This window comes from Bacillus rossius, chromosome 3, assembly GCF_032445375.1.
Source record: "Bacillus rossius redtenbacheri isolate Brsri chromosome 3, Brsri_v3, whole genome shotgun sequence".
NCBI lineage: Eukaryota > Metazoa > Arthropoda > Insecta > Phasmatodea > Bacillidae > Bacillus > Bacillus rossius.
In genome coordinates, this window is record NC_086332.1 from 102,461,783 (window position 1) to 102,471,838 (window position 10,056).

Sequence of the window (10,056 nt, forward strand, 5' to 3'; positions counted from 1 at the left end):
ACACAAAATAATGAATACATATCAATACACAAGAGTGAAATATATAAAATAGTCCTAAATAGGGCATCATATCTATGGTACCCATAGTTATGTTACATGCAGTTCCATAATTGTTCATTTTGCCAACCAATTTGTAAATTCTCCAACAACGTCACTAAAAAACACACGTTCGGTTGAAAAGTTTAACCAACATTAAAGCTATCAAACGTTACATGAAACATTAACCTGCCTCTTCTCTCTTCAACTGATGCAGGAAGAACTCTGATTACCTGTGCTTTGTCAATGACAGAAACATCTGGCTTGTCTGACCAAATAAAGAAACCCCCTCGAGATTTTTTAAGAAAAGTCCTAAGTCTGTAGATTCTGTTACTAATGTCTGCCATATTGTCAAAATAGTTGTTAACATCTTCAGGATTTCACTGAGAACGTTTGGGGTTGATGTTTGAGACCATGCGGGAACATATTTTTTCACTGTTGCGTTTTATGAACGACCGAGCCCACTCTACTCCTGGGGTACACCCATCAGAAAACCTTGTGATTGTTTTACCCTGCTTTTTTAAGTATGATCGCACGAGCAAACGTAACTCAAATGAGGTTATTGGGAAGCCCCATTCAGCAAGCTGGGTGGTGTAAGAACACAACAAAGATTCTTCAGCTTCCGTTAATATTGTCTGTCCCCGTGGTCTCTTCATGTCCATGTTCTTGCATCTTTTCCTCAACGCTTCCATTTTTACTTTGTATCTTTCGGCAGCTGTCATGCTCATTCCCTTTCTAACAGCAGTAATTGCTGAATCCATTTGTTATGGGCTGTAATCCATGTAGGATCGCGACCCAGGGGATCGTTGATAGGTTCTCACCATGAAGATCACCTGCAAATAAATATAAAAAGAACACAGTGATAAGTATCTGTATTCTTGTTTTTATAAATTTAAGGCCTAATTGCTAGTTAATTCTGAATAGGTTACCTATCGTAGACATTAATATTTTAAAAAATATGCATGTTTCATAGGTTATAATGAAAATTAGCAAATGACCATAGTAACCCCAAATTATTTATGTATTTACACTATTTATTAGAATTATTAATGGCATACAGCAATTTTAAAATAAATGCTTACATGTTTACTTACCTAAAATCCTGAAATCTTGGTGCAGGTTACACAAGTACTCCTTTTGCTATACCACATGACACTGATCAGCTGTGTTAAACAGTTTAGCCAACATTTATTTTGGGGTAAATTTGCTGGTACAAAAAATTTAACAAAAAATATATATATATTGGCGAAGTTTAAGTTAACATTCTCCTGTTATATTTCAATATGTTCATATATTCTGTAAAAAATATAGTTATTGCTAGTAGTGTAATTTTTTGTAGGATAGGAGCAATCTTAAAATATATCTTTGCTTTGACCATAGTCACCCCCGTGACCGTAGTCACCCCGCTTGACGGTATATACAATGCTTTTGAAGATCTTATATTCATTTTAATTTATTTTTAATCATATAATATAATTGAGCTGTTAACTAAAAATTATAATAATAGCGAAGTTTTTTGTTCCTGACCTCTAAATTATACTTTTTTTTTTATTTGAGACCTAATCTATCCCTTCCACTTCGTTCTGCCAAAACCACACATTTTAATATTCTTCACACGGGCCTTGAAACTATAAAAGTTTTTGCTATGAGATTGTGTCATATATGACAATTTTATTTAAGAAGATAGCTATTTATGTTTTAATCCTTTTTTGTGTGTGTACCGGAATGATACCCGAAATAAGAAATTCTCGCACCCGTAAGTACTCGAATTTTGAGGTAAGTGTACCCGAATTTTGTGTGCTACGCCTGGCAACACTGCAAGGGATGCTGATGCATCCCTTCACGCATCCACTAATTCGAGATTTCTAGGGATGCGACACTCGCATCCACTAACGCGTCCCTACATCCATTAGCTTCGGAATCGGGTTTTATTTTGTTTGTGTATAATATTACTTCCGATTTTCAGCATAATATTTGTTTAAAACATTATAAGCGAAAGTGATAACTTAAACAGAGACAAATGAATACGTTAATAAATATAATAAAAATACGAATTTAAACTTAAAGGATAATTCAAAACTCATAAGTATTTTTAAAGTTTACAATTTATAAAATGTATTTTATTTGGATCGCTAACATGTATAACATACACGTTACATTATTTTTTAATTCGTAGGTATTTATTATTTACGTTTTGCTGAATATTCGTAGCAATCCCTACACAAAATGGCTGCGTGAACATTAGTACGACTGACAGTCAACAGGTGGTGCTAGTAGTAAAAGTATTCGGATACTATCCATCCATTAGAAATGCGTCCTCTACATTGTGGCTGCATTTGCTAAGGGATGTAGGGATGTGTGTGCAAAGGACGCATCCCTATGTATTCGGATACAGCCATAGTTGTGTTGTGGAATTTTATAGTTTATAGTTATATCTTGTGATATATGGTCCAGTATGTTCAGATTCTACAAAAAAAAACTGAAAAAAAAAGTGATAAACTGCTCTTTTTGCAGGTGTTTGAGTAATGCTTGGGCTGTCTTTAGTCTCTTCAAACTCCGTCGGCATCTTTGGCGTGACATTTTCAACTTTTTTCTCGTTGCACTAAGTTTCTGCTTCACAACTTGCATAAAAGCCTGTGCTTTTCTTGGTGATTTTACTATTTCATCACTGTTAGTAAAATCACCATTGCTTTCCTTAACAAACATGGTTTTATCATTGGTGGTTCAGCACTGTCAGTGGATGAACTGCTGTAAACAAATAGTTTCAAAATTAAAATGTATATGTTACTGACATCGTACGGCCGAAGGCCACCCCAAAGCCCGACCTGCACCCGCCAGTACTCGGCTCCGCTAACGGAAAGCACCCCTAGCCATGGCCCACCCGAGTCAAGTGAGCGGACCGCAGCCCCAAGGTAGAGAATAGCGAACCATTTCTAATTACGCATGCAATGCACTCACCGTGCCTACAAAATTCCCCACGCAATAATAACGTAATCAAAAACAAACAAAAGCCTCTAATTAATAAAGTGCGACGTAGGAGTGCCCGGCTCACTCACGTGTAGTTTTCCGCTAAAACAGCTGTGAGTGCAACCCTTGCGGCCTTCAGCCTAATTTCAGTAGGGAAACGTGTGACGTAATTCAAACCACCCTAAATTAGCATTATCGTTCGCCACTGGAGTAGTTTTCAAGAAACAGACAGTTTCCAGCTTGACTCTAATATTCAAACTTATTTTAGACAAACTTATTAAATGTCATTTCTATAACATATATAGATATTAAATTTATCATAATGTTTTATTATGTGAATTTAGAGCCACTTAAAATTAGTTAATTATATAGATTTTTACGAATAACGGAACTTTAGAAACTCTGGCGCGACAGGGAGCTCACCCCTCCCCTCGCGCCAGGGCTGCACGCCAGTACAGCGCGACTCGCGGACCGGGACAGACGCACGTCCCACGGGGAGCCAGCATCTCTTTGTTCACCGAACTTCCATCTGGTAATTATAGTTGACGCTACCCCCGCTGCCTGTTTATGTTTTAAAATTAAATATGAATGCTTGAAAAGATCTCAGGGGTTTTAATGGGGGTTCGGCCTCGTGGCTATAGGCAGGGGTGCGCCATGGAACCGTATTCACCTGGGCTGTTCAGGCCACCCAGGACGCCTTGAAAATGATTAATAAACAGATTACCAAAACACTGCACTTTATTCAACGTTGATACACTGGATGGTCCTGTTACTGGCCGCGTCCGTTGTCGTACCGCTGTGACACACGTAAACGCCGGCGAATAATACGCGCGACCAGGATAGATTGCAAAGTGAAATCAACGGGTTGAAGCTGTGGCTACGTGTCTCTGAGTAAGATTCAGTATACAGTCACGGAATTGTGGTTGCAACAAATTATATAGAAAAATAAACGAATAGCGGAGACCCTGTGATTAGGGTGGTTTGCAGTCTAACCTGCGACAAAAACTAAAGTCTCGAAAAGTTACGTGATCACGTCAGTGTGCGACGTATACGTAAAACCTCAATGAATGGCAAGATAGTCACTTAAAACACACGTTACAAATTGCACTAAAATATAAAGACAGTTACAATACGAAAGTTAGTCAATATTTCACATGATTCTCGACGATAACAATTAGTTGGCTACTGAAGCCAAAACTGCGTGCCAATATTACGCTGTCCTTAAACTGGACATGGCCTTACGTAGTAAGTTAAAGATCCCTGTAGGGAATAAATTATTAAGTTAAGCGTCGCACGAAGTATCGTGCGACTGAAGTGGGGTCGGCGCCGAGCTGATCGAAAGGTTTGTAGAAACTTACACTATTGCTGAAATGTTGAAGAGGAACTAGAAGTGCTGGCCCGACGTTCGCGGAGCGTCCAACCCCTGAGAGCCCCTGATGACGACTGAGCGCGAGACCGCCCGGCGGCCTCGCGCCTAAACGCGTGGAACGCGGGTTAACCGACCCGACCAGTTTTGGACTTAGAAACAAATTACACAACATATGCTTATAAGACAATTAGACATAATTTCCCTTACATGAACCCTTCTTTTAAATTGTTATTAATTTGGTTGTTCTAATTAACAAAATAATCAAGTGTTTAATTAGGTACATTGCCACACCCGGTCGGGCGCTGTCGTCGTCGCGGCGTTCGTTGCGGTGCACTTTCTTACCCTTTGTGAAGATCACGCTCGGGCGTGTTCGACGCACTTCGGAGCCCGTGTTGTGGCATAACGACCTTTGCGGACCAGAGGGAGGGGGCGATGGAAAAGAACCATACTGGAAAAGTACCATACTGGTATGGTACTTTTACGTATGGCACAATTCCGCCTCTCTTCTTCGAAAAAGACGGAAAAGTACCATACTGGAAAAGTACCATACTTGGAAAAGGACGAGACGGAATTGTGCGATATTTTTTTACACACTCCATGGAATGACTACAACGCCTCTTTTCTCAGAATAGTGTGGAGAATTCGCCTGTAGACAGCGCTGTCAACTCCAACAGTTTCTTAGGTTAACTCAAATGATGCCAGATAGCAGCACGTGTCCTTTTTAAGTATGGCACTTTTCCGGTATGGTACTTTTCCGTCTGTTTCGAAGAGGCGAGGCGGAATTGTGCCATACGGAAAACTACCATATTTTACTACAAGATTCAAAAACATTTGTGGCAGCTATAAATTATATATTTAAGTATGGTACTTTTCCGTCTGTTTCGAAGAGGCGAGGCGGAATTGTGCCATACGGAAAACTACCATATTTTACTACAAGATTCAAAACATTCGTGGCAGCTATAAATTATATATTTAAGTATGGTACTTATCCAGTATGGTACTTTTCCGTCTGTTTCGAAGAGGCGAGGCGGAATTGTGCCATACGGAAAACTACCATATTTTACTACAAGATTCAAAACATTCGTGGCAGCTATAAATTATATTTTTAAGTATGGTATTTTTCCAGTATGGTACTTTTCCGTCTGTTTCGAAGAGGCGAGGCGGAATTGTGCCATACGGAAAACTACCATATTTTACTACTAGATTCAATACCATGCGTGCCATAGATAAATGAGATTTTAAAGTATGGCACCTTTCCGGTATGGTACTTTTCCGCCTGTTTCGAAGAGGCGAGGCGGAATTGTGCCATACGGAAAACTACCATATTTTAATACCCGATTCTATAACTTTCGTGCCAGCGATAAATCAGATTTAAGTTTACAATATTTTTAAATGATTTCAACTATTAACTTTTTTTAAAAATACAATAAACCAATAATAACTAAAGTAAACAAAAGCAATGTTTCAGTGTTCCTTAAATACAATACCTCCTAAGACATACTTACTACCTTCTTAAAATATTACTACTCCCGAAAAAAAATCCATTTTAAATAACTCACTGTAATTAAATAATTTATTAGGCCAATCTTACAACTCAAGCAGCGATTGCTGTAGGTATGCTTTCTTAACAAAACGCACTATCCAATTTTTCTATATGGGATGACAGATTGTTAGAATAGGCCTATGTGTTTGGCAACAATATTGTGTATCGAAAACTTGCATTAACCCGCGAGGGATCGGCTATAATTTACACTTATTTTTCAAAATTATGTTATTTATTTTAATGAAAAATTATAAACCAATATTAATTAATGTATTTCATAAACAAAATATTTTTGCAAACATGCTTCAGGATAGATGCTATAAAAGTTAAATTATTTTAATATAATAATATTTAATATAAGAATTAAATAATTGTTATAAGTTTTAGAGTGCTATTGTTGATACTCACAATTTGATAATGATTGTATTTTATAAAAAATAGTTAAGTAATGTATTGTGGATCATTGGTCTTATTTATAACTTTGTACTAAATAAATAAAATATAGCATAGCCTACCATTGGCATAAGTTAAATTCTGAGAAAATCTTCATTTTATATTATTAAATAAAGTCTTTATGAAATAAATGTAGTTAATATTAATTATCTGAAAGAATTTTAAATACTTTCAGAATTCTTGTAACGCTTATTGATACATACAAATAAAAATCCAAAGGTCTTAAAGAGTTTTATATATTGAAACTCGAAACAATAATAATCGTGGATGCGAGCATACCTACAAAGGTTTGTTTTAGATTTTTTCCTCCGAAATATTTTGTTGTTACTTACTAAATATCTAAATTACGTCAGCCAGTAAGCAATAAGTTTGTACTGGCACCGCAAATTCCAGAAATTTCCAAGACATCGAATTCAGCTGTTGCAGCTTTTAAATTTAAGTTCTTAGATTTTTTGAACATACTTTTTAAAGATTCATGTTGATATTGTCTTTACAAAAAAAAAAGCCTACAGATATCTGTTATTTGTTGGAAATGAGAGATGGTGAATGTGTAGTGAGATCATTTGTTTCTTTTATGGCAAAACTGTGTCCTTCTCGTCCATAAACCTGATATCAGCACGTATCATACTGACAGTTGTAGTTTAAAACATTGAATAATATTTGTTTATGTATTAAAAATAAATTTGAAAAATGTCAAATAAAGAAGGTGTTAATTCGTTCAATAATTGTGTAATAATCATTTTCTTGCTACATCGAATTAAATTTTATTGTTTTTGATTTAAATTTGATTAACTGTTAAACGATAACAATTACTTTCAAATAAATGTGTGAATTTCAATATAAAAATGCTACTATGGTCTTAAGTAATGAAATGCTTATCACATAGTTCGAATACTCGAAAGACATGGGTAAATTATGGCTGGTATCTGAAGAAGCTATAGAACTAAGCAGCAATCAAATGCTTGCGATTTTATTTCAAATGTTAACTCCAGGTCACTAGTTGAAATGCAATCCATTGTATTGATCTTAGTCATGTGACCGAAAATCATAACTCCCTGACAACCCATAAAAAATAAATTAAATATTGCAAGATTTAAATTATGTTTAAAATGACACGCCCTATTGTCATCCTTGAGGTATCAGTTCAATTAAGTTTTGTTTTTGGTTAATAAACTAAGTTACATAAAAAGAACGATAAAGTGAAACTCAGCGGATCATTTTACAAAACAAAATATATATTACTACTTTATTTAACCTTCTTTATGTATCTGATGGGTTGTCGGGATTCACAGTCAGTTTTCTTGGTCTGAAATCTTGTGTGGTTCTGTTTTGGTCGTGTTGGGGCTGTTTTCAGCCATGTACCGTGAAAAATACCAGAAGATTATTTTTACGTACTGGTGTAAGAAATGTAAATATGCATACAGTTTCCTCGCCTGAGGCAGGGTCTATGTGGATGAGGCTGACATTTGTTACGTTTGTGCAGTGTTGGAAAATAAGTTTAAATTACATATCAATGCTAACCTTTTATCATGCACAGCTGTAACGGTGATTCTTTTAGTTTCAAAAAGTAAAAAAAAAAAAATAGAAAAAAAGAAACGAGGTGTGATTTCGTCTAGATATAAGTATCTATATGTTTATTTGACTGGTAATGCTTATAACATGAAATTGATAACCTCTGATTGATTTACATATATATTATAATTATATTAAATTATTAAATTTACATTAAAGCTCATTAAAATTACATAATTAAAAATATGGCTTGTAAAATATCTGAAATTATAGGCCGGCCCTAAACGGAATATTAGGTTTCATTTAGCGTCGGTAACCAATAAAGAAATAAAACGTTAGAAAAAAAAACAATCCCAAAGTGATCAATAAGTGCTATAAAGTCCCAAAATAAATATTTCTGGTTTTTGATGTTGTCTACGTCGTAATGCAAAAGTGGTTAGGGAAGTAAAAAAAAAAAAAAAAAAAAAAAAAAAACTTTAGCACCGGAGGTTTGGTGCTCGCTGGCCGAAACAGATATTATATGTGTCTTCAGGGCACCCTAGTTGTCCTGATTGCTGGAGGACTCGAAGGAGGAACTGCTATGTCCGGATATGGCTCTTGGACCCTTTGACCCTGTCAGACAGGGAGGTGGCTTCTAGTGTTCGAAGCGTAGCTCGCCAGGATCCGAAGATCGCAAAATCACGGAAGTCACGGATGTTTCCATAATTAAAAAAAATATATATATGTATATGTTAAATATAACTACTGAAGCATAACTACTTCTACGATGAATGTAGATGGGATAAGAACTAATTGAAAAGACTTGTAGGGACAGCATCCCTTGCCGAGCTGACTACATCTTTAGTTACGGCCGGACAGGAGTCTTGCGGGGCGTCTCGCCGATGATATGATTCAGTCCGTAGTTTTCCGAGTGGTAAATAAACAAAACTCTGACTTCGATATCTCGAAGTTGGTAGCACTGGCCGATGTCCGCGCGACCTACTGAGAGGTGTCCGAAACGAGTAAATATCGACTCACTCAAGTTGTCTGCTACAACGTGGGGCTAATCGAGGGACAGGTACCGATCTCTGGCGACTGGCAAAAGGACTAGCGGACATAGCTTACAACAGAAGTCGCCAGGGGGCAGTGGTGTAGCGCGGCCATACGTTAGGAAGGCTGTGTCTTAGCCTTGAGTCGTCGGGGTTATTGGCCCAGGTCATTTCTCTGGCCAATGTTCCCTGTGATGCCTTTTATGAAGGGGGGGGGGGGGGGTGAAAACTCGCAACCTCAGTCGGAAAGGAGGCTCTACCGAGCCTGGGGACGTGCCGAGGGCTTGGGCAAGACGACTCGTGTTCGTGTCCGAAACTCGCTCACGTAAGGAGGGTTCTCAGGAACTGCCTGATGTGAGAGTCCGCTGGGGAAAGCACTCTTTGACACGGAGAGGAGGAGGAGAATATCAGCCAGTGAATGTGCGTTAGAAGCGGGGTTAGACGAGTACACTGCACGACATGCATTGCATTGGCAAAAATCAGATCCAGTAGAGGGAAAGATTGGGGTGACTGGTCTGACAAAGGTTAAATGGGAGTGTTTAAATATGAGCCGCTAAAATTTTTGCTGGAAATTTCGTTATCTGGAATCGTGACAACAACATGCCAATTCAGCAAAAATTCTGGAATTGGTAAAGTACTACAATCATATAGGCTCTTTATATGGGACGAATGCATATGCCTCACAAACAAAAAGATCTACAAGCTCTTTATCGCAAACTTAAAGGTTGGTGAGAAAATGAACAGCTATTTGATGGTGTACTCATTTTATTGTATTCTGATTTTCGACAAACTCTCCCCCTTATACCATGCTCTAAACTAGCTGATGAACTTAATGCATGTCTCAAATGGTCAGTGTAATGTCAACCAGTACAGAATTTGTCTTTGAAAACAATATGTATGTGCAATTTCATTTTTTCGGGGCACACTTTTGTTTAAATCTGTACCAGAACTAATACATATAACTAATTATTATAGTCATAATTCTCTAAGAACTACCACATTTGCGCTATTTACAACTAATATGTTTGGTTTGTATTTTCCTATATAAATAAGGCAAGCTTCAAGGACACGTTTGTGAATCATGGTCGCCAGTTAGCGCTTGGGAGAAGCCGAGAGCGAGAGATCGCGGACAGAGATAAGGGCCCTGA